The sequence below is a fragment of the Pinus tabuliformis genome, chromosome 7 (assembly GCF_031772625.1).
Source record: "Pinus tabuliformis cultivar Carrire ecotype Pingquan chromosome 7, CPIR1, whole genome shotgun sequence".
Classification (NCBI taxonomy): domain Eukaryota; kingdom Viridiplantae; phylum Streptophyta; class Pinopsida; order Pinales; family Pinaceae; genus Pinus; species Pinus tabuliformis.
In genome coordinates, this window is record NC_142293.1 from 969,814,995 (window position 1) to 969,842,672 (window position 27,678).

General features: G+C 37.2%; 1 pseudogene; it reads right to left on the bottom strand.

Moving 5' to 3' along the window:
- Positions 1 to 2,644: 2,644 nt before the first annotated feature.
- Positions 2,645 to 25,622, bottom strand: LOC149250841 (phosphatidylinositol 4-kinase gamma 6-like; annotated as a pseudogene).
- Positions 25,623 to 27,678: the final 2,056 nt, after the last annotated feature.

A 27,678-nucleotide genomic window follows, 5' to 3' on the forward strand; every position in this document is an offset into this window, starting at 1 on the left:
AGCCTTAAAAAGAAATTTGAAATGACAGACTTAGGACACTTACACTATTTTCTCGGTCTTCAAGTCTTGCAATCCCAAGAGGGTATTTTCCTTTCCCAGTCCAAGTATGCTTGTGATATTCTTCGTCATTTTCACATGGAAGACTGTAAGCCAGCCCCTTCTCCCTTTCAGTCTGGAGTCAAACTTTCAGTCTCTTGTACTTCTCCTGAAGTTGATGCTACCTTATACCGTCAACTTGTCGGAAAACTCTTGTATTTAACCCATACTCGTCCTGATCTTTCCTTTGCTGTTGGCCTTGTTGCTCGTTTTATGCAAAACCCCCGTGAAAGTCATTGGAAAGCAGCTAAAAGAATACTTCGTTATGTTCGAGGTACAGTACAGTTTGGGATTCATTACAGTGCCAAAGCAGCTCCTCTGTTAGTTGGTTTCACTGATTCTGATTGGGCTGGTGACCTTGATGATCGGAAGTCTACTGCCGGTTATGTCTTCACTCTTGGTTCAGGACCTATTACATGGGCTTGTAAGAAACAGGCTGCCATTTCTCTTTCGTCAGCAGAAGCAGAGTATCGTGGTGCCGTGGAAGCTAGTAAGGAAGCCTTGTGGCTTCGTCAGATCCTATCAGAGTTTGGCTTTGAGCAGCAGCATCCAACCACACTTTGGTGTGATAATCAAAGTGCCATTCAGCTATGCAAAGATCCAGTCCAGCATCAGCGCAGCAAACACATTGAACTACACATGCACTTCATCAGAAAGCTCATTCATGACCATGTTCTTGAAGTGCAATATTGTCCAACAGATGATCAGGTTGCAGACATCTTCACAAAGGCTCTCACAGAGGCGAAGTTCACTAAACTTCGATATATGCTTGGAGTTCAGGAAGTTGTCACTAAGGGGGGATAGGCTCTAGTGCCTCCTTCCTTCTCCTATTGTGTCATATTTGTAAATCCTTCAATCCTATCCCAATTTGTTCTTAAGGGGGGATGTTAGGATATTCCGACACATAGGATATAGTTAAGTTCAACTTGGTCTAGCATAGAGTTAGGTTAGAGTTAGGTAAAGTGTGTTTCTTTACCATTGTACATTTTGTAACTTACAATCCGACGATCACGATATGTAGTGATCCGATGGTTCACTCTTACCTCGGTATTACCGACACTTGATCCGTGGCTTGACACCCGATTGGTCCATGAGTTCTATTTAAAGCGCATGGAGGGTCATTGTTCGGGTAATCCGTGCATGAGAGAAGCTTATGTAAATTTTCATTCTTTGATTAATAAATTGCCTGTAGTACCCACGTTGGGACAGGCCGTGGACTGTTTCCCTCCTTGCACTCTGAGGGTTTTAACCACGTCAAAAATACTGGTGCATTGATTTGATATCTGGTTGTGAGCGGTGTCCTTTTGGTATTCTTTCTGTGGAACTTACCCTGTAAATTCCTACAATTTTCCTCATAAGGATGCTAACATAATTTTCACCTTGATTCATCATTAAACCGGCAACATTATATACCTACCATAGGGGTTAGGCAACCCTTAAAACCCTCAAAGGGCGTCATTCCCAACAGAGTATGATCAACTTGTTTATGATTCAAGGGGGCCAAATTGAAGTAAATGGAGGTATTCACATAACAAACAACCCTGTCACTTTGTTGGGTATGGTTGTGTGAGACACAAATATATATACACCTCAACTTTTGCAGAATTTTATTTTTGTAGCTATTTATTGATTAATTGAAGCAGAAATGGGTTACAGGCTTACTGTTGAAAGGTTTGTGTGTATAATTCTTGCTACTGTGTTGTCTGTTGATCATTAGTTTTTGTTGGGTGAGTTTGACTACAAAGATGCTCTGCATAAATCTATTTGGTTTCCAGACAATTTCCAGGTGGTAAAGACAATTTGTCATGTTGGAGTCATGTAATGTATAGTGTACATCGGTCTCACACACTGTACACTGTGTGTTTTTCCTCAGAAGGATTCTAACATAATTTTCACCATGATTCATCATTAAACCAATAGCATTACACCGACAAGTTAGGCAACCCTTAAAACCCTCAAAGGGGCATCATTCCCAACAGAGTATGATCAGATTGTTTATGATTCAAGGGGGCCGAATTGATGTAAATGGAGGTAGTCCCATAACAAACAGCCATGTCACTTTATTGGGTATGGTTGCGTGAGACACAAATATATATACGCCTCAACTTTTGCAGATTTTTATTTTTATAGCCATTTATTGATTAATTGCAGCAGAAATGGGTTACAGGCTTACTGTTGAAAGGTTTGTGTGTATAATTCTTGCTACTGTGTTGTCTGTTAATCATTAGTTTGTGTTGGGTGAGTTTGACTACAAAGATGCTTTGCATAAATCTATTCTATTTCCAAACAATTTCCAGGTGGTAAAGACAATTTGACATGTTGGATTCCTGCTATGTATAGTGTACATAGGTCACACAGACTCTGCATTGTGTGTTTGTAAGTGCCACCACCAAGCAGTAGGTATGACATCGATCAGACATAAATAATAGTGCTCTTTGAAAATAGGAGACAAGATAGCTTACATGATTTATTTTTCAACTGCAAAGCAAGGGACAATAGTAAGTTTCACAACATTGAGATCTTCAAGACCAAAATATGATGACAGACTTTAAATTGTCAACTGTAAATTTACAGAGTAGGTGTAACCTTTTACATAGCCGAATGAAATCATTAAGATCAGTCAATGAAATACATGGGGTTGGGCAGCCTGAAGGTCCTATCTCCAAAAGAATATCCAGACAAATCACTCCACTAATCACCTGAGTTCCCTTGGATCCTAAACGCGTTTTGCTCAATCTTCAATCTTCTCTCATATTTATAAAGAATAGTTGGCATCTCATATTCATCAGGACCCCTGCAACACAAATTCCCAATAAATTCAACCTCCAAGACATTGAATAGACCACACTAGTGATCTCATAACTTTTTTCCATGCATTAGCCTTAATAATAATCTACACTACCGTCAAACAAGACGATGAATATTCCGATCACCTAAACGATGGTCAGTGAAATAAGGTCCTGTAAATTTACAGAGCAGTTGTAACCTTACACGTAACCGAATGAAATCATTAAGATTATGCAATGAAATACATGGGGTTGGGCAGCTTGAAGGTCCTGTCTCCAAAAGAATATCTAGACAAATCATTCCACTGATCACCTGAGTTCCCTCGGATCCTAAACCTGTTTTTCTCAATCTTCAATCTTCTCTCATATTTATAAAGAATAGCTGGCATCTCATATTCATCAGGACCCCTGCAACACAAATTCCCAATAAATTCAACCTCCAAGACATTGAATAGACCACACTAGTGATCTCATAACTTTTTTCCATGCATTAGCCTTAATAATAATCTACACTACCATCAAACAAGACGATGAATATTTCGATCACCTCAACGATGGTCAGTGAAATAAGGTCCTATAAATTTACAGAGTAGGTGTAGCCTTTTACATAACTGAATGAAATCATTAAGATCAGGAAATGAAATACATGAGGTTGGGCAGCTTGAAGGTCATGTCTCCAAAAGAATATCCAGACAAATTGCTCCACTGATCACCTGAGTTCCCTCGGATCCTAAATCCGTTTTTCTCAATCTTTAATCTTCTCTCAGATTTATAAAGAATAGCTGGCATCTCATATTCATCAGGACCCCTGCAACACAAATTCCCAATAAATTCAACCTCCAAGACATCGAATAGGCCACACTAGTGATCTCATAACTTTATTCCATGCATTAGCCTTAATAATAATCTACACTACCATCAAACAAGACGATGAATATTCCGATCACCTCAACGATGGTCAGTGAAATAAGGTCCTAGTGGATGCAAGGTTGGTCCTGCCTGGAATTTCTTAAGATTTTTCCTTGGTACTACTCATCAAAATGCACCAACTAGATTGATTTCAGAGTGTTGGAATTTGTTTTTTTCCAACGACTGTATTGCCCAGGAGCACAAGCAGTATTTTTCACTTGAACATTGGGAGTGTAATCAATCTTGTTACAATCTCAATAGTAATTATTATTTCAGACGGAATTTTATATGGCTTACTGATAAACATACAGTAACTTCGAACCTCTAAACTTTTGGAAAATTTTAGTTAGATTTAGTTAACATGGCTTTCATGTTTTGTGAAAGAAAATTAGCCTTACTATCTATGTCTTGAACAAATTTCTTGAAACTTTGAGTTGGTAGTATGTTAGTTTGATGGTCGTTTGTCCAAACAGAAGTCTTATTTTCATTGCATCATGAGATCAGCCTTGAATTACTCTGTTCTGCTATTTTTTTGCCATGCACTCTAAATGGACCTATAGATTGTAATCAATCTTGAGACAATTTTGAAGATCGTTATTATTTAAGATCGTTTACATATAATAATATAAAATATAAAAAGCCAAGGAGATAAAGGACGCTGAATGACATTCAATGGTTTAATGGTTTACTGATGGAGAGAAATCATGCTGGCTGACATTCAATGGTTTTGACCCTTGTGGAAACTGAACATGAAGCATGCAAAATAAACTTTGTGGTAACTAAAGATGAAGTCAGGGAAGGTATAGAATAAATAGAATAAAACATTTTAAAATAGGGCACACTGAAAACAGATTAGTCCAGGCAGATAAAAGATAAAGCATTGAGGGAAATAAATAACATTCTAAAATAGGAAAAGTGAAAAGATTTTATTTTATGGCAGATGAAGCTGGGAATTAATAGGAAGATTTCACAGCAAATGAAGGATATAATTTTTTTTAATAGAACACGCTGAAAAGAGAATACAACATTTGGAAGAGTGTGAAAGGAGACTGTGACAAGAAAGTATGGGAAATGAATCAGAATCACGGCTAGAAATCATTTTTAATAAAACATGCTGAAAAAAGAGTACAATATTTGGAAGAGTGTTAAAAAAAATGTGGCAAGTATGGCTAATGAATCAAAATCACTACTAGAAAACACTCTCATCTTCACTCTCATCTTCTCTTTGACTCTCCTATTTCTAGTTGCAAATTCATACAACTTGCAAAAAAAAGTTGATCAATGTGAAGTTCATAGGATCAAGAATTTCTACTTCTAACTGTAAGTTAATTAAACCTACCCATCCTTATTAAAAGAAGGTTACATCATTTACTTTATGCCAGACAGAAACAAAAACATATATCAAAAGTAATATATACAAGAGGTGGAATTTCAATTCTACTTAAAAATAATTTCAATCACTGAAATGTCAATGCATCTACTTACAAAAAAAAACTTAAAGAGCAGACTCTATTAAAAGAACAATGTTGAAAATTAAAAACTAAATAATTGTTTCCAGACAATTGCCAGGTGGTAAAGACAATTTGTCATGTTGGAGTCCTGGGATGTATAGTGTACATAGGTCACACAAACTCTGCACTGTGTGTTTGTAAGTGCCACCACCAAGCAACATGAATGACATCGATCAGACATAAAGAATAGGGCTCTCTGAAAATAGGAGTCAAGATAGATTAAATGATTTCTTTGTCAAGTGCAAAGAAAGGGACAATAGAAAGTTTCACAACATTGAGATCTTCAAGACCAAAATATGATGATAGCCTTTAAATTGTCAACTGTAAATTTACATAGTAAGTGTAACCTTTTACATAACTGAATGAAATCATTAAGATCAGGCAATGAAATACATGGGGTTGGGCAGCTTGAAGGTCCTGTCTCCAAAAGAATATCCGGACAAATCACTCCATTGATCACCTAAGTTCCCTCAGATCCTAAACCTGTTTTTCTCAATCTTCAATCTTTTCTCATATTTATAAAGAACAACTGGCATCTCATATTCATCAGGACCCTTGCAACACAAATTCCCAATAAATTCAGCCTCCAAGACATCGAATAGACCACACTAGTGATCTCATAACTATTTTCCATGCGTTAGCCTTAATAATAATCTACACTACCATCAAACAAGATGATGAATATTCTGATCACCTTAACGATGGTCAGTGAAATAAGGTCCTAGTGGATGCAAGGTTGGTCCTGCCTGGAATTTCTTAATATTTTTCTTTGGTATTACTCATCAATATGCACCAACTAGATTGATTTCAGAGTGTTGGAATTTGTTTTTTTCCAACGACTGTATTGCCCAGGAGAACAAGCAGTAATTTTCACTTGAACATTGGGAATGTAATCAATCTTGTTATAGTCTCAAGAGTAATGATTATTTCAGATGGAATTTTATATGGCTTACTGATAAACATACAGTAACTTTGAACCTCTAAACCTTTGGAAAATTTCAGTTAGATTTTGTTAATATGGCTTTCATGTTTTGAGAAAGAAAATTAGCCTTACTATCTATGTTTTGAACAAATTTCTTGGAACTTTGAGTTGGTAGTATGTTAGTTTGATAGTCATTTGTCCAAACAGAAGTCTTATTTTCATTGCATCATGAGATCAACCTTGAATTACTCTGTTCTGCAATTTTTTTTTGCCATGCACTCTAAATGGACCTGCAGATTGTAATCAATCTTGAAACAGTTTTGAAGATCGTTATTATTTAAGATGGACATTTACATATAATAATAGAAAATATAAAAAGCCAAGGAGATAAATGATGTTGAATGACATTCAATGGTTCAATGGTTTACTTATGGAGAGAAATCATGCTGGCTGACATTCAATGGTTTACTGAAAGAGTATAACATTGAAATTCCAAATTTCTGTAAATTTTCATATGATTTTTCCGTGGTACTGGTGAGCAAAACAAAGCGTTGTACTAAATGACATATTCAATTACATGAGTATCAAAAAAATTTGAAGAGGAAAATTCATTAAATTAACTTTTAATTTTGAATCTAACACAAACTCTATGGACGCCTTAAAAATAGACATCCTTAACATGGGTTTTATTGTGTATTTGAGCAGGCGAATTTAGTGGGTGGTTACTACGACGCTGGGGATAATGTGAAGCATGGGCTTCCCATGGCATTCTTACGAGCTAATCGTTCTACACTTCCTACTTGGTGTAGCTTGCTATATGGGTCGTGAGTGGGAGCTTAGCTTCCGTCTAGGTATGGTCCTTGGATTGTTGTTGCATACTCAGCTCCTGTTGCAGCTGCTACTACTGTTTTCTTGATCTACCCTATTGGTCAAGAAAGCTTCTATGACAGTATGCCTCTAGGAATCTCTGGTACTTTCAATTTCATGATTGTATTCCAGGCTGAGCACAAAATCTGTTACCATGTTGGCATGGGGAGCCCCTCAGTACAGAGATGAACTTTCAGCAGCAGGAGAGTTGGAAAACGTTAGGGATGCCATTAAGTGGGGAACTGATTATTTCATCAAAGCAAGCGCCATCGAAAACCAACGGTGGGCTTAGGTGAATAAATTACCATGCCAACTAAATTTACTAAAGGATCACAACAAATAGAAATGGGTAAAATTAATTATGAAAATAGTCCAAAAAAATATATGTAGTGTAATTTTGACTGGTTTTCTTTTTAGCTAGGATATCCAATTGCAAACCACAATTGTTGGGAGAATCCAGAGAGGATGGACACTCTAAGGACTTTGTACAAAATATATACATCCACTCACGAGACAAAAATTGCAGCACACTGCTGCAACATTGGTTACTTCCTCCATCGTCTTTGTAGCCATTGACAAACCTTATTCCATTCTCTTGCTCAAAGTTGAAAATAGATACATCCACTCACAGGACAGAAATTGCAGCACACTGCTGAAACATTGGCTGCTTCTTCCATTGTCTTTGTAGCCATTGACAAACCTTAATCCATTCTCTTGCTCAAAAGAGCTACTTTGGTATAATATTATACCTTTTCTCTTGTTCGCATGAGTTCATTCCATGTTGGTAACTTTTATATTTTGTGGTTTTATGGGATAAGATTTTATATATCTTTTCTAAAAAAATTCTAGAAATAGGCAATTATCAATGTCACATCTCTATCTCTATTTTATGTTAAAAGGCAATGAAAAATATTCTTAGATTATTATAAATCCATAAATTTGTATTATGAAAATTCTAGAAGTCATACTCTAAAATAAACTACACCTATTAGCATAACGATATTTGTATCTAAACATAATTTATAATTGAATTATTATTACATATAAACTAAGAAAGAGTTTGAGAATGCAAATACTTTGTAAACACAAATCTTTCTCAATTAAACAAATTAAAAGAAGAGCTTTTTCTTTTCCAAAGCACTCAAAACGAGACAACTAGTTATTTCACAAAAATTTCCCTTTTCGTTTCAAAGCACTCAAACACTACAAAAAACAAACTTTTTCCAAAAGAGATTTTTATATTTTTTAATAAAACACTCAAAACTAATGAACATGACTAACTTTGAGATCTACAAATTATAAAAACCTATTTGAAGTCAAAACCTACTAAAAGTCCTTTTTAAGGATGTTTTACTTAGCTAGATGTAAGCTAAGGACCAATTTATGCAGAATCACAAATAAGTCAAGAACAACCAATTTTGTTTCCTTTTTGAAAATGAAAATCCAAACTTTTAAATACAAGCTTTTCGAAGTTTTGTAAAGAGAAAACTCAAAGCGGATTCCTCAAACAAGGGGAGATTTCATAAATGGTCAGACTCATAAGAAGGCTGGAAGACACTAAGGTGATCTGAAGTCCATACAGCTTCTAAGCTCAGAGCCACTACACAACCAAAATGAAAAACAAACCCAACAAGCAAAACTCCTAGGAATTTCACCTAAAACCCTAACACTAATGAAATCAATCCAAGGAAAGCTTCTGACAAGTTATATGCAGGTCTGGGCAGTGGATAACAATTTCTAAACACAAACTAAGCTGACTAACAGAGGAAATCTTAGGGTTTTCAAAATTTTGACAGGGTCCGCAGGCCCATAGTTGGCACAGGTGCGGTCCCGCTTTGTGCTAAAAGCCAAGCTGCGGGTAAGTACGCATTGTGTCAAACGGCTAGGGTGTGGTCCTCTCCCAAGCTATGAAAAACGAAAAATAACCCTGGATCTACAAACTCTACCCAATTTTACACACAACAAGCCAAAAACAGAAACAAAAATATAGTTTCTTAGGTCAAAGTAAAAACAAGGAAAACAATCAAGTCCCCAGTGGAGTCGCCATTTTGTCACACGGAATAAGTCGATCTTGCGGACAAGATAGACCTTCCTAGAATCTAAAGAAGACCTAATGACAAGAAAACCAACCAGACACTATCTTTCTCTAAATATGCTTTTATAAACAATGGCAAACAAGTGTTTTTAGGGCCTACCTTAGGTGTCCTCGCTCCTTTGATCCAAATGAGTTCCTTTTCGCGAATCTGCAAACACAAACAAGGCAAACAAATTAAATAGCACCTGAAAAGCCAATTGCATAAAACACATTTAACATGAAAGTCAAGGAGTCCATGAAACAAATAACATAAGATACTTGTTGAGAAAAATGAGTTTGATTGTATTAATTCAAAAGAAGAAGAACTTTACAACCTTTGCCTTGACGTTGTACAAGCTCCTCCCAGGGTCCAGCAAGAAGTCTCCTCTACTTTGACAAGTTTCACTCACTCCCCAATGAAGCCAAAAAGATGTGTGATCTCTCCTCTTAAGCTCAACTAGGAAGTCTTGATTTCACCAGCATTTACCCTAAAAAATGTTCAGCTTCTAACCTCCCCAGCAACCAGCCCAATGCCTGTATTTATAGTGCAATGGAGGGAGGTTACTAGGTCCTCCTTCAAAGGGATAAAGCCCTCCTTCAAAGGGATAGCTCCTCTCATCAAGGGATTAGCTCCTTCTCTTTTGGGATGCATGAACCACCTCAGAGCGAACAATCCACGTCAAAATTCCTTCTAGAAACCTCTAGAATTAACCCAAAGTGAGTTTTTTAAGATAAAACTTGCGCCTTTTTACTTTCACAGGGGTCCGCACCTACACCATTAGGGACAGAGCGGGCAGGTTCGCAGTTTTTGTACACAGAAGGTGCGGGACCGCAGGTGACCATGAGAGAAAGTGCGGAACCAGAGTTACATTGATTTTTAATGTCTTTCTCTCATTTCCAAAGCTTGATTTGAAGAGCTAAGGTCTGAGACTTGCTTAGGAGGACAGTACAAGTGATGACAGACCCATACTGACTGCAAATAATCATGGTGACGATATTTTTGTGTAACAACCTCACCTGTCACATTTGCTTCGTGATTTTTTTCTTGTTGTGCATCTCCTTCTTTTCCCTTCCGATATCTACAGTCTTTATTTAGGTGTCCTTTCTTTCTGCATTTCCAGCAGACTATCCCCGATCTGGACTTGGATCTGCCTTTCCTTGATTTACTGCGATATCCTGAGCTCTTTCCTCTTTCCATTTTTCTTCCCCTAGACTCTGCAGTCAAAGCATTACCCGATGTCTCACCAGAGCTTTTCCGTCGCATTTCCTCGGTAAGGATAGCACCAACAACATCATCAAACTTTAAAGTACTATATCCAGAAACAAAGTTACTAATGGCCATTACTAAACCATTCCAACTTTCTGGTAATGAGCACAAGAATAACAAAGTTCTAACTTCATCATCAAAGTTTACCCCTACAGAACTTAACTGAATTGTAACAATAATAAAATCATTTAAATGGTCTGCAATAGATTCACCTTTCGACATCTTCATATCAAATAATCGTTTCATAAGAAATACCTTGTTTGAGGCTGAGGGTTTTTCATATAGTTTTGCCAACGCCTTAATCAAACCCTCTGTCGTTGTTTCCTTCGAAATGTTGAAGGCGACCGACGCTGTGAGGCACAACCATATTGTTCCAAGTGCCTTTCTATCGAGAAGGTTCCATTCTTCATCTGTCATACCCGTCAGCATCTTTGTTTTTCCACCAAATGGTAGGTACAAATCTTTCTGATACAGATAATATTCCATCTACATCTTCCACAATGAGAAGTTTTGGCCGTTAAATTTCTCGACCCTAAACTTACCATCTTCCACCATTACTCCCACTCGAACCAAGAACCCTTCTTTCCTACGAGTTTACCAGCCAAATAGACCTTCGGCTCTGATACCAGTTGTTAGAAAATTATATATTATAGACCAATGGAACACATAGAATATTGCAGAAATATAAACACAAAAAATGCATAAAACCAGAGACACAGATATATATGGTTCACCCAGTTTGGGCTACGTCCACCCCAAATAGCCAGTCCTTCCTTTCTATTATCCAGCAACATGAAGAGACACAACCTATAGCAGATCCGCTATAATATCCTTTGTTTTCTCTCACAATCTCACCTCTATGTTTCTCGCTCGAAGAATACACATCTATTACACAACCTCAATACAATGCCCTCATACAAAGAGAGGGGTTGCCTTCTAGGGAAAAAAACCCCAAACTAAACATAAGTTCTACCGTCAGATCATCCGCCTAATGAATGACCCAGATTGACTAGAAATTACTATATTTTTACAAGGCAATTTTACATCTGTTTTTAGCTTCGGGGGCGCTACCCCCGAAACCCCCATTGGGGAACCATTGGCCCCCAGACCCCCCAGCCGGGGGGGATCGGCCCCCTGGAACCCCCGCGGGGGGGACAAGTCCCCCCCGCACCCCCTGCGTGGAGGGGTGTACAAACTTCCTGGGGTATACATTCGACTGAAACAAAGACCTCTAAATAATCATGCTCCACACCCAACAATCTCCCACTTGGAGAATGATTGTAGCAACTCCACCGCTGCTTCATTTGCTAGATAATGACTCCTCTTTGGACTTGGCTATTTCTCATCTTCATCGTCGTCCTTGAAGACCAATTGAAACTGAGCATATTCTCAGTTTCTCCCTGGTTACAACTTTTGTTATCATATCTACAGGATTCTGGCTAGTATATATCTTTTCTAGCTTCAACTCTCCATCTTCCAACACTGATCATATGAAATGGTACTTGAGCTGTATGTGCTTAGTCTTGGAACGAAATGTTGAGTTCTTTTCAAGATGAATGGCACTTTGGCTATCACTGTATAACATGCCCATATCATGCTTCTTACCCAATTCACCCATAAACCTTTATAACCAAATCATTTCTTTACTAGCCTCTGTAGCAGCAACATACTCTGCTTCTGTTGTTGAAAGTGCAACAACACTTTGGATTTTTGAAACCCAACTGACAGTTATTCCAACTACAGTAAATACATATCCTGTAGTGCTCCTCTTGTTATCACTGTCACCTACGATGTCTGCATCAACATATCCATGTAGAGAAATGTTTAAACCACCAAAGCATAATGTTTGATTTGTGGCACCTTTCAAATATCTAAGAATCCATTTCACTACCATCCAATGTTCCTTTCCTGGATTGTTCATGTACCTGCTTACAACTCCCACTGCATGTGCAATATCAGGCCTTGTGCAGACATATAATCCAACTGCTGATGCATATGGAACTTTAGGCATATAATCCATGTCTTCTTGGGTCTTTGGGCACATTTCCTTACTAAGTTTGAAATGGCTAGAAAAAGGTGTACTAACTAGTTTTGCATTGTGCATATTAAATATTTTCAACACTTTTTGTATGTACTCATTATGAGACAATGTTAATTTGTGATTTTTCCTGTCTCTTGTTATTCTCATACCAAGGATTTGTTTTGCAGCTCCCAAATCCTTCATTGCAAATGAATTTGCCAATTTTCTTTTGAACACATTTATTTCTTGCATGTTATACCCTGTAACAAGCATGTCATCCACATACAATAACAATATAATATAGCTGCCATCATTTTGATTTTTCAAATAAACACAATGATTAGAGTGACATCTAGTATAACCTTGTTCAGACATAAACTTGTCAAATTTTAGATACCACTGCCTTGGAGCCTATTTTAAGCCATACAAGCTCTTCTTCAACCTGCACACTAGTTTATCCTTCCTTTTCACCTCATATCCTTGTGGCTGTTGCATATATATCTCTTCCTCCAAATCCCCAGGGAGAAAGGTTGTCTTTACATCTAACTGCTCAAGATGCAAAACTTCAACTGCTACTAGACTTAAAATAGTTCTGATTGAAGTCATTTTAACAACAGGAGAAAATATTTCATAAAAATCAATACCTTTCTTTTGTGCAAACCCCTTCACCACAAGTCTAGCTTTGTACCTTTGTTTTCCTCCATCTTCTTCCTTCAGCTTGTAAACCCATTTATTCTTTAATGTATTTTTTCCTGCAGGCAACATGATTAAGTCCCAAGTCTGGTTATGCATCAAGGAGTCCATCTCTTTTTCCATGGCTAGCTCCCACTTCTTCCTGCTTTCAACCTGCATTGCTTCTTCATAACATTCAGGTTCACCAGAACCAGTCAACAATAAATAATATAATGAAGGAGAGTATCGTTCAGGGGGTATACTTATCCTGGTAGATCTTCTAACACCACTTTTATGCATTTGGGGTCCCTTTTGCTGTTGTGGTGGTTGTTGATTATTATTATTTTTGAGCACCTTTACTTTTTCAGTGATCTCATCAAGAACTATGTATTCCTTGTTTTCTTTTTCCCGTTTCTTTTGCTGCAACTGATTCTTATACAAGACCTTTTCATTGAATATTATATCTCTGCTCCTAATGATTTTGTGGTTTTCCTAATCATATAAGCGATAACCAAAATCATTAACACCATATCAGATAAAGGTACATTTCTTTGATTTTGCCTCAAGATTTGTTCTATTTTCTTTATTAATATGGACAAAGGCCTCACAACCAAAAGGCTTTAAAAAGGAGTAGTTTACCTTTTTACCTGCCCATGCTTCCTCTGGAACACCACCATCCAAGGAACTTGAAGGCCCTCTGTTTATTAGATAAACAGCAGTATCTATAGCATCTGCCCATAATTGTAAAGGCAATCCTGCATGCAATCGCATGCACCTTGTACGCTCCATGATTGTTCTGTTCATCCTTTCTGACACACCATTTTTTTGTGGTGTTCTTGGAACTGTCTTCTCTCTGCGAATTCCATGATCTGAACAGTACCTATCAAACTCTTTGCTGAAATATTCACCTCCATTGTCTGATCTGAGACACTTCAATTTCTTTCCTATCTCAATCTCAACCAAAGCTTTCCATTTCTTGAAAGTATCAAATAGATCAGATTTATTCTTAATTCAATAAATCCAAGTTTTTCTAGTTGCATCATCAATCAAAGTAAAATAATAATGAGAGCCATTGAGAGATGATACCTGAGCAGGTCCCCATACATCTGTATGCACAAGGTCTAATTTTTCACTCTTCTTTTCTTTCCCAACTCTGAGAAATCTGACTCTCTTCTATTTTCCATAAATGCAATTCTCACAGAAGTCCAAATCAGCATTCTTCAAACCCGGCAACAAATTCCTTGAGTGAAGGATATTCATCCTCTTCTCACTCATGTGTCTAAGCCTATGATGCCATAATGCTGCATCTTCTCCTTTGGAAGTTAAATCATTAACAGAGTTAGAAATACCATTACATAAATACAATGTACCAACCTTTTCGCCTTTTGCTATTACCAGTGCTCCTTTGGTGACCTTCCAAGCTTTATTTGTGAAAGTTGTCACACAACCTTCACCGCTTAACTGCCCTGTTGAAATCAAATTTTTCTTCAGATCTGGAACATGCCTTACCTCCTTTAGTAGCCATTGGTTTCCATTCTGCTGTTGTACAAGAACCTTACCCATTCCAACAATTTGACAGGGTTTATCATCACCCAAACAGACTTGTCCAAAATCTCCTTGAACATAGTCATGAAAGTATTTCTTATCAGGTGTGGCATGGAATGAGGCCCCTGAATCTACCACTCAGGAATCAGTAATATTTTCGAAAGAAGGAATCAAAGCATCTTGTAACACCTCACCTATCACATTCGCTTCATGTTTGTTTTCTTGTTGTGCATCTCCTTCTTTTCCCTTCTGAGATCTACAGTCTTTCTTTAGGTGTCCTTTCTTTCCACATTTCCAACAAACTATCCCCGATCTGGACTTGGATCTGACTTTCCTTGATTTACTGCGATATCCTGAGCTATTTCCTCTTTCCATTTTTCTTCACCTAGACTCTACATTCAAAGCATTACCTGATGTCTCACCGGAGTTTTTCTGTCGCATTTCCTCGCTAAGGATAGCACCGACAACATCATCAAACTTTAAAGTACTATATCCAGAAACAGAGTTACTAATGGCCATTACTAAACCATTCCAACTTTCTGGCAATGAGCACAAGAATAACAGAGCTCTAACTTCATCATCAAATTTTACCCCTACAGAACTTAACTGAATTATAACAGTATTAAAATCATTTAAATGGTCTGCAACAGATCCACCTTCCAACATCTTCATATTAAATAATCGTTTCATAAGAAATACCTTTTTTCAGGCTGATGGTTTTTCATATAGTTTCATCAACGCCTTAATCAAACCCTCTATCGTTGTTTCCTTCGAAATGTTGAAGGTGACCGATGCTGCGAGGCACAACCGTATTGTTCCGAGTGCCTTTCTATCGAGAAGGTTCCATTCTTCATCTATCATACTCGTCGGCATCTTTGTTTTTCTGCTCAATGGTAGGTACAAGTCTTTTTGATACAGATAATCTTCCATCTACATCTTCCACAGCGAGAAGTTTTGGCCATTAAATTTCTCGACCCTAAACTTACCATCTTCCGCCATTTCTCCCACTCGAACCAGGAACCTTTCCTTCCTGCGCGTTTATCAGCCAAATAGACCTTCGGCTTTGATACCAGTTGTTAGAAAATTATATATTACAGAGCAATGGAACACATAGAATATTGCAGAAATATAAACACAAAAAACGCATAAAACTAGAGAGACACAGATATACGTGGTTCACCCAGTTTGGGCTATGTCCACCCCAAACAGCCAGTCCTTCCTTTCTATTATCCAGAAAAATGAAGAGATACAACCTACAGTAGATCCGTTATAATATCCTTTGTTTTCTCTCACAATCTCACCTCTATGTTTCTTGCTCGGAAAATACACATCTATTACACAACCTTAATACAATGCCCTCATACAAAGAGAGGGGTTCCTTCTAGGAAAAAAACACTAAACTAAACATAAGTTCTACCGTCAGATCATCCGCCTAATGAACGACCCAGATTGACTAGAAATTACTATACTTTTACAAGGCAATTTTACATCTGTTTTCAGCTTCGGGGGCGCTACCCCTGGAACCCCCGCCGGGGGATCGCTGGCCCCTGGACCCCCCAGCCAGGGGGGGTCGGCCCCCCTAAACCCTCACGGGGGGGACAAGTCCCCCCTGCACCCCCCCGGGTGGAGGGGTGTATAATTTTCCCGGGGTATACATCCAGCTGAAACAAACACCTCTAAATAATCATGCTCCACACTCAACATTTCATAGAGGATTCTGTGAGCTATCTATCCTATGGAGGTCATATGGACTTGTATGATGTTGTGAAGAAGTATCTAGATAAGATGTTGATAAATAAGCCCCATTTATATATATGGAAAACACATTATATTAGTAGGCCACAAAATAAATTGGCTCAACCACTTCTAATTTCTCTTCATAAGTCTATACAAGTATTGTACAATATATTACAATTAAAATCAAGCATGCAACAAGCAGCTTTCAAAACCTTTTTCAGAAGACTAGTCCCCAAAACTGGCATGCACCAAGCAACCTTCAAAACCTTTTTCAGAAGACCAATCCTCAAAACTGGCATGATGTTCCGAGTCTCTGCCTGTGGTTTCTAGTCCTGGTTCTTCTTGATGCGACTGCTTTGGGCAGAAATTCCTGGAAAATTTTAATGGACAAGGTCCAATTCCCCTCACTCAAGTCTGAAAACATTATGTTTTTTGGAGCCACCATACCCATTTCATGGTCACTTTGCATTTCTATTAAAGTCGAAACAACTTGCCCTGAATGCTCTTTCCATGCTCCTTTACGGCTTGGACAGCGCTGATTTTTCCAAGGGAAGCAAATACTCCTGGGTGATATAAATTTCCCATGTGATGGGCCTCGTTGTTTCAAAACATGAATTTCTCGCTTGCTCTTAGAAAGCTCTTCCTGTAGTTATTCCCCTCCTAAATAAGGAATATCAAACTATCCATGCGATGGACCTTGTTGATTCAAACCATGGATTTCTCGCTTGCTCTCGAAAATCTCTTCCTACAGTTCTTCCCCTTCTAAATAAGGAATCTCTTCCAATTTCGAGAGTGGGCACCCTCTGGTGTTTTTTGTGGAGGATCCCCTCCTAAATAAGGAATCTCAAACTGTACATGTGATGGACCTTGTTGCTTCAAACCATGGATTTCTTGTTTTCTCTCAGAAAGCTCTTCCTGTAGTTCTTCCCCTCCTAAATAAGGAATCTCTTCCAATTTCGAGAGTGGGCACCCTCTGGTGGTTTTTGGGGAGGAGAAATTATATGGAAAATACATTCTAGTACCTCCATGCAAAAGTCTTGGTGATGAAGGATAATTTACAAAAAAATCTTTGGAAACAACACCATGAAATGACCCATTCAAAGCCGAATGATGTTGGAAATCATTTCTTTCCTGGTAATGACCTGGGAATGTAGATTGAGAGAGCAAGCATGGAAGTCCAGTCACTTCAGTTATTTTAGGTAGGGTATTATACCTACCTAATTTCTAAGGATCATGCATCCTGCCAAAGTTCAACCCATTCTCCACATAATTCAGAGAGTTAGCAACATGCTGAAAATATTCCTCATACTCCATATCATCAAACTCAAACTGATTTTTTGCATGTTCCTTCTCAGGGAAGGCTTCTGAGAAATTAGTAACCGATTCACAACTAGTGGTAGACATTTGTTGATCTGCCTCAAATTTAGCCTGCATACAAATTAGTTCCAGCTCACTCACTTCCTCTTCTACACCATGAAACTATGGACTCATCATTTCACCAATTTCTGCAAGGCAAAGACCAACAATGACAACAGTTTTTAAGAATGTGGTGCACAATATAAGAATCCTTAAAGATGACTCCCTCAGCATGGGAAACTTCAATCTCAACATATCTACATCTTTATTTGCATCAAGCCTATTTATATACTCTAACTCATCCTCTGAAAATGGCAGAGAAGCTTGAGGCCAATGAAGCCACTCAAAGAAAGGATCCTCCAGCATTTTTGGAAGGCAGAGACCGTGGTCTATAGGTATAAGCTCAACAACATCACTCATTTGAGGATATCTGCCAAAATATCTTTCCAACCTTTTTACAAGGATGTTTCCAGCATGTCTGTCAGTATTTAATATCCTTATATCTAAAATTCATATCCTATGTACAACAACAACAGAGAAGCTAGATGTCCCATGGTCACTGGCATCACAATTATGTATAACAAACTGCTGAAATGAAGCAATTTTACTTGTTTACTTTTTGGGCTTTTGTTTATGGTCATCCCATTGTTAATATTAAAAATTGGATGTGAAATCTTAACAAGCACAGTTGGAGGCACCTTTGCAAAATTTCTGTGATCTAGAAGGTAAGCAGCAACTTCTTGGACACCTGTCTCTCCCACATGAACTGAACTCTTTAGGTCAGGTTGCCCTAGAATCTTTCCAATGCAACCTTTTGCTGAATGATGTTGGGAATCATTTCTTTCCTAGTAGTGACCTGGGAATGTAGATTCAGAGAGCAAGCATGGAAGTTGAGTCACTTCAGGTATTTTAGGTAGGGTATTATACCTACTTGATTTATGAGGATCATGCATCCTACCAATGTTCAACTCATTCTCCACATAATTCAGAGAGTCAACAACAAGCTGAAAATCTTCCTCATTCTTCATGTCGTCAAACTCAAACTGATTTTTTTCATGTTCCTTCTCAGGGAAGGCTTCTGAGAAATTAGTTCAACCCATTCTCCACATAATTCAGAGAGTCAACAACATGTTGAAAAACTTCCTCATACTCCGTGTCATCAAAGTAAAACTGATTTTTTGCATGTTCCTTCTTAGGGAAGGCTTCTGATAAATTAGTAACTGATTCACAACTAGTGGTAGACATTTGTTGTTCTACCTCAAATTTACCCTGCATACAAATTAGTTCCATCTCACTCACTTCCTCTTCTACACCATGAAACTATGGACTCATCATTTTGCTAACTTCTACAAGGCAAAGACTAGCAGCGGTAACATTTTTTAAGAATGTGGTGTACAATATAAGAATCCTTAAAGACAACTCCCTCAGCATGGGCAACTTCAATCTCAGCATATTTGCATCTTTATTTGCATCAAGCCTATTTATATACTCTAACTCATCCTCTGAAAATGGCAAATGATTACAAAGTTCTTGCTGTCACAGTACCCTGTACAACACTAACTTAAAGGATAGGACCTGCCCTCCTGTTAGAGCCTACAAAGAAGAACTAATAAGCTTTTACCATTTTGCATTCATTGTCTCGACTTGCTTTGAATGAAACATTTTAAGAAAAAGTAACTAGGAGAGTAAACCGGGTCATGAAATGTGATCATCGAAGCTTCTTTAGAGGCTGGTACATAATTCCCAGCACCCATCGAGAGTATCAGTTCATAATATGCATGGAGTTATATTTGAGCTCTAAGCTTCACAAGCTGAAAACACAATGAAGTTACTTCAAAATAACAAAAATTCACATGATTTAAGAAAAAAATGCCTTCACCAATTAGTACCATGTTTTATCTTGGAATAGGGTATATGACTTACAACGGACCATTATTGGTCTAAAAATGCAACAAAATATACGCATAGATTCTTAATATTGAAAAAAGTGTTGATATGGACAAGCATGAAATTTTAAGTAATGGCCATGCATGATTCCAATACAAATAAATAGAGCTCCACGAATACTGAACCCTAGTTTAATTAATGGTCACACACAAATCCAATTTAAAGCAGTACACTTCCAGAGTCCACACAAACTGAACCATGGGAGTGGTAGCAGGGTCAAATATATAAGATAAGATCCTAGAACAAAGAACTATATTTAAAGAGGAGAAGGAATGAGGGAGGAGGAGATTATTGAAGTGGACTCAGTTGAATGACTCGAAACATTGGTTATGGATGACAGCTTATCATATAAACTACAACAACATCGGAGGAGTAGCAAGTCCAAAGAGGTAAATATCTTACAACAAAGCATAATGATTTTAAGGGAGGAGTTGCAAGTCTAGAGATGTAAAGATCTTACGACAAAACACAATATTTTTAAGGAGGAGAAGAATGAATGAATGTATATTTGCACCCCAAAGTCTGCTTCCTGAGTGGAAAAGCTTTTAGTATAGGATGGTACCGAAACCGCTAGCAATATTAGGACTACATGTTGACACATCAAACTGGGGACTTGCATCCCAAAGTCTGCTTCTAGATTACCATAGCTTTTGGTGTAGATGTTACCTCATAAACTAGCTCTGTAAGATGGCATCAAAACTGCCAACAATGATTATATGCTCACACATCAACTTGGAGATTTGCATACCAAAGTCTATATATTAGGTATATATGTTAACACATCAAACTGGGATATATATTATGGCACCAAAACAGCCCAACAATTATTGTATATTGACACATCAACTTGGAGACTTGCATCCCAAAGTCAGCATATTATGACTATATGCTGACACATCAAGCTAGGGACCTGCATCCCAAAGTATACTTCTAGATTAGCATAGCTTTTGGTGCAGATAACGCCTCATAAGCCAGCTTTATAAGATGGCACCAAAATAGCTAGCAGTGACACATTAATCTTAACACATCAACGTGGAGACTTGCATCCCAAAGTATGCATATTAGGACTATATGTTGACACATCAAATTGGGGACTTGCATCTAAATGTTTGCTTCTAGATTAGCATACATTTTGGTGTAGATAATGCCTCATAAACTAGCTTTGTAAGATGGAACCAAAACATCCAACAATAACTGTATGCTAACAGACACGTCAACCTGGAGACTTTCATTAGCCTGCATATTAGGACTATATGCTGACATATCAAACTAGGGACTTGCATCCCAAAGCCTGCTTCTAGATTAGCATAGCTTTTGGTGCAGATAATAAATCATAAATCAGCTCTGTAAGATGGCACCAAAACAACCAGCAATGACTATATGCTGACATATCAACCTGGAGACTATACCAAAGTCTGCTTCTAGATTAGCATACCTTTTAGTGCAGATAATGCCTCATAAACCAGATCTGTAAGATGGCACCAAAATAGGTAGCAAGGTTAGTATCGAAGACCTGCAAACACAACAAACCAGAAACTTGTACTCCAAAGTGTACTTCTAGAGTAACAAATATTTTGACGTGGCTAATCCCTCGTAATCCAGATCTGCCTCACAATTGTTATCCGGTGTGGGATTATAAACAAAGACACAAGAACAATTCAAAGAAAAAGTCTTGCATTCTGCTATGGTGGGTAGATTCCCATGTAGAGAAATTATGATATAGCACCCAACATGATAACCCCATTACAGGATGGCATGATAACACCATGGCAGGATGGATAACATCATGTAGAAATACAGAGGAACCACCCTTTGATAAACACTTCAATTTAAGCAACACATCATGAGTGATCCTCAATGCTAGCAATAATTTCAGATCAAGTAATTAACTAAGAAGTTAAACTATCAGCATACCATCCATGACAATCTGTTAGACCCTCATACCTTTGCAACTTTAGAAGCCATTTTGTCAGGGTCAGTGAGATTTGAACCAAAGGCATTGATGAGCTTCCCAAAGAATATGAGCTTAGTTTCTTCAAGGAAACTACTTTTCAGGACAAGACAATGTCTATTTCTAATTGCAGTGGATTGGTATTATGATTTTGGAGTACCCCTTGTTAGTAGACAAGCTATTATCATCCAAGAGATTATGAATGCAGTTCATTCTATTTTGCAACTTTTCATCTCCTAGATTCATTTTATCTACTGCATTAACAGTTTCAGAAACACTTTATTTGCTTCATTCTATTGGAATCAAAGTGTCTGCATTTGATGCTCTAATCTGTAGCAGTGGGAGTAAAATTTTATATATAGCTGGTTACAATTCATATTCACCCATAGATCCAATATCTAGACTATGATTCTCATATTGATTAATGTCGGGGTGCCGAAGGACTAAGGAAAAGCATGAAAAAATTGAGAGATCCAAAGAATTCTCAGTTCCTAGTGGAAGACCTTGAAGCATCTAACTTCCATTGCTTGAATTATAAAGTCAAGAATATATCAACTATAAGTTTCAATTCTAGATGTCATTTTCAATGGCTAGTGCATGTTTTATGAGTGGGATCCAACATCTTGAAATAAAAAAAGTAAAAATTGGTTGTTGATTTAGGCACTTCTTTACTAGATCCAATTTGATGACATTAATACCCTATTATAAACAATTAGAATGGAGTACATGAACTAGCTTTATTTATGCTAGATATTAGGGATCCATGACAACTATTAGTAGGATAAAAACAAGATTCAGGACTATCATTGAATGTTAACTAGTCTTGTTAATTTGTTAACATTTTGCTTATGTACAATTTTGCCAGGCTCCCAAAGTAGATGAATTGAGGCGGAAACTAAGAATGAGAGGTTTGAGATGCCATGTGGTTTATACTCAAAATTGTTCCTAGCTATGTGTGATGCCTCTTCATGCTTCGAGATCTCAAGCTTTAAGGTGATAAAATTGAAGACAACTCTTTTGCCTATGAATTTAATTTGATGATTTTAGTCTTTAATTTGATGATTTTGGACATATTACTAATCCTTCACCAAAAATTTTCACAATAGCATATTGTATTCTTAAAAGAGTGAAAATTGTTGCATCCCTAAAAATAATCATATAATGAATCCTCAAACAATCCTGGATACAAACTTTGTGGCACAATGACAATCGCAACAAATATCAAATTCAAGGCCTTTTGGTTATGTGAATGGATGACCTATAGCTAATAAACCCAAAACAAACGACTCAGTTCTAACTTTGTTTTCAAAATATATGTTTCTTATCGCAGTACTTCATCATTGTAATGCAATGTAAAGTTCTTGTCCATTATATTACCTTCACCATTCATTAGTTGGGCCAAGCTCTCTAAAACCATGTATATTTTCTGTGACTGTGGGTGCGATCTAGCTGCTTCAATAGATGCACGGACCCTCTTATTGATCTCAATCCAACTACACCCTAGATTTTTTTTTAACCCCCTGTGGTTTAATATTGTTCTCACTTTGACTACATGAACCCATCTTCCAACTGCAATAGAGAGGTTCAATACCAATACATAGTTTCCTACATTTTTGGAGCCTAACTCAAAACTCCATTATGATACCCATTCTCCTAGCTCCACATTGCAATGAATGTTGCATGAACCAAGTGAGGCATTCCATATGGTAGGATTAGGTTCTATTGGAACCATCCTTATAAAATTTTGATCCTCATAATGATGTTGAGAACAACCAAGAATTTCAACCATGCATGCATATTGTTCTATCCTATGGGTAATGCCATAATCTTAACTAAAGCAATGAAATCATTTCCAATGCAATTCCACTAAGCTTGCATGACTACATGTGTACAAAAGGCAAGTAAAAGTGATATGAGATGGTTTAACTCCCATCTATTTCATTTGGTGGAAACAACAAAGGCATCCTCACAACCATGATTCCATACCCATCAATCATCATGTTCCATGAAACCAAATCTTTTTCAGACATATTGTCAAACATCTAGTGAGCTATATCTATGCTTCCACACTTGCAATATATGGATATCTCGATAATATCTAGGGAAACATCCAATTCAATTCCATTTTTTAGAATAAAATCATGATTAGACTTACCATGTTGAAGGGTTGCTAGATACACACATCCATGGCGAACACCCAAGTTGATCACTCGGTTAGGTTTCATATCTGTCAATTTAAACTGATTAAAAAATGTCAATGCCTCACTAGCATGTCCATTCTACATGTATGCTGAGATCATGTTGCTCATTGAGATAATATCCCTTTAGGAATTTTGTTAAAGAATTGGTGTGCATTTGCACAATTTCCACACTTTGCATACATTTCCAGAACAAAGACATCAAACTCAAATCCAATTTTGACAAAATGGGCTTAGGTCTTCTCCCTTTCTCTTAGAACAGACAAGTTGACACATGCCTAAAGAGCAGAGGAAAAAATGATTATATTTGTTTGTACACAGACTCCATACATTTGGTAATATGGAAAGGTCACATCCTCATAAAGACCACTTCCTACATGGCATTTAATTGTTTCTTCCATAAGAAAACATTTCTAATACTAATGTTGTCAAAAAAGTTGTGTGGATTCTCCATGCTATTGCACATGGCATATATAATCAGAAGCTTGGAGATAATGTTTTGATCGAGCTTAATCCTAATCATGTAGGAATAAATCCATTAATCATCTTGCAAAACCCCTAAGTGTGCACACACTGGCAACACGCTAACTAGATTACCATAGCTTTTGGTGTAGATGATACCTCATAAACCAGCTCTGTAAGATGGCATCAAAACTGCCAACAATGACTATATGCTGACACATCAAGCCAGTGACCTGCATCCCAAATTCTGCTTCTAGATTAGCATAGCTATTGGTGTAGATAACACCTCATAAACCAGCTTTATAAGATGGCACCAAAATGCCCAGCAATGACACATTAACCTGAACACATCAACCTGGATACTTGCATCCCAAAGTCTACATATTAGGACTATATGTTGACACATCAAATTGGGGACTTGCATCTAAATGTTTGCTTCTAGATTAGCATAGATTTTGTTGCATATAATGCCTCATAAAATAGCTTTGTAAGTTGGCACCAAAACATCCAGCAATAAATATATTCTAACAGACACATCAACCTGGAGACTTGCATTACACTACATATTAGGACTATATGCTGACATATCAAACTAGGGACTTGCATCCCAAAGCCTGCTTATAGATTAGCATAGCTTTTGGTGTAGATAATAAACCATAAATCAACTTTGTAAGATGGCATCAAAACAACCAACAATGACTATATGTTGGCATATCAGCCTGGAGGCTATACCAAAGTCTACTTCTAGATTAGCATACCTTTTAGTGCAGATAATGCCTCATTAACCAGATCTTTAAGATGGCACCAAAACAACCAGCAAAGTCAGTACCAGATACCTACAAACACATCAAACCAGAAACTTGTACTCCAATGTGTACTTATAGAGTAACAAATATTTTGACGTGGCTAATCCCTCTAAACCAGCTCTTCCTCACAATTGTTATCCGGTGTGGGATTATAAACAGAGATACAAGAACAATTCAAAGAAAAAGGCTTGCATTCTGCAATGGTGGGTAGATTCCCATGTAGAGAAATTATGATATAACAGTACAAAGCAAACGACCCAATGTGATAACCCCATAGTAGGATGGCATGATAACACCATGACAGGATGGATAACATCTTGTAGAAATACAGAGGAACCATCCTTTGATAAACACTTCAATTTAAGCAACACATCATGAGTGATCCTCAATGCGAGCAATAATTTCAGATCAAGTAATTAACTAAGAATTTAGACTATCAGCATACCAGCCATGACAATCTGTCAAACCCTCATACCTTTGCAACTTCAGAAGCCATTTTGTCAGGGTCAGTGACATTTGAACCAAAGGCATTGATGAGCTTCCCAAAGAATATGAGCTTAGTTTCCTCAAGGAAACTACTTCTCAAGACAAGAAAGTGTCTATTTCTGATTGCAGTGGATTGGTATTATGATTTTGGAGGACCCCTTGTTAGTAGACAAGCTATTATCATCCAAGAGATTATGAATGCAGTTCATTCTATTTTGCAACTTTTCATCTCCTAGATTCATTTTATCTATTACATTAACAGTTTCAGAAACACTTCATATGCTTCATTCTATTGGAATCAAAGTGTCTGCATTTGATGCTCTAATTTGCAGCAGTGGGAGTCAAATTTTATATACAGCTGGTTACAATTCATATTCACCCATATATCCAAGATCTAGACTATGATTCTCATATTGATTAATGTCAGGGTGAAAAAGGACTCAGGAAAAGCATGAAAAAATTGAGAGATCCAAAGAATTCTCAGTTCCTAGTGGAAGATCATGAAGCATCTAGCTTCCATTGCTTGACTTATAGAGTCAAGAACATATCCATTGTAAGTTTCAATTCTAGATGTCATTTTCAGTGTTGGTGCATGTTTTATGAGTGGGATCCAACATCTTGAAAATAAATAAATAAATTGGTTGTTGATTTAGGCACTTCTTTACTGGTTCCAATTTGATGATATTAATACCCTATTATAAAAAATTAGAATGGAGTACATGAACTATATTTATTTATGCTACATATTCGGGATCCATTACAACTATTAGTAGGATAAAAACAAGATTCAGGACTATCATTGAATGTTAACTAGTCTTATTAGTTTGTTAACATTTTACTTGTGTACTATTTTTCCAGGCACCCAAAGTAGATGAATTGAGGCGACAACTAAGAATGAGAGGTTTGAGATGCCATGTGGTTTATACTCAAAATTGTTGCTAGCTATATGTGATGCCTCTTCATGCTTCGAGAAGTCAAGCTTTAAGGTGATAAAATTGAAGACAATGCTTTTGCCTCTTAATTTAATTTGATGATTTTGGACATATTACTAAGCCTTCACCAAAATTTTCCACAATAACATATTGTATTCTTAAAATAGTGAAAATTGTTACATCCCTCAAAATAATCATATAATGAATCCTGAAACAATCCTAGATACAATCTTTGTGGCACAATGACAATCACTACAAATATCAAATTCAAAGACTTTTGGTTATGTGAATACATGACTTGTAGCTAATAAACCCAAAACAAATGACTAAGTTCTAACTTTGGTTTCAAAATATATGCTTCTTGTCACAGTCCTTCATCATTGTAATGCAACATAAAGTTCTTGTCCATTATATTACCTTCACCATTCATTAGTTGGGCCAAGCTCTCTAAAACCATGTATATTTTCTGTGATTGTGGTTGTGATCTAGCTACTTCAATAGATTCATAGACCGTCTTATTGATCTCAATCCAACTGCACCCTAGTTTTTTTATTAACCCCCTATGGTTTAATATTTTTCTCACTTTGACTACATCAACCCATCTTCCAGCTGCAACAGAGAGGTTCAATACCAATACATAGTTTCCTACATTTTTGGAGCCTAACTCAAAACTCCAATATGATTCCCATTCTCCTAGCTCCACATTACAATGAATGTTGCAAGCACCAAGTGAGGCATTCGATATGGTAGAATTAGGTTCTATTGGAACCATCCTTATAAAATTTTGATCCTCATAAAGATGTCGAGCACAACCAAGAATGTCAACCATGCATGCATACTGTTCTATCCTATGGGTAATTCCATAATCTTGGCTAAAGCAATGAAATATTTTCCAACACAATTCCACTAATCTTGCATGACTACATGCGTACAAAAGGCAAGTAAAAGTGATATGAGATGGTTTAACTCCCATCTATTGCATTTGGTGGAAACAACAAAGGAATCCTCACAACCATGATCCCATACCCATCAATCATCATGTTCCATGAAACCAAATATTTTTCAGACATATTGTCAAACATCTAGTGAGCTATATTTATGCTTCCACAATTGCAATATATGGATATCTAGATA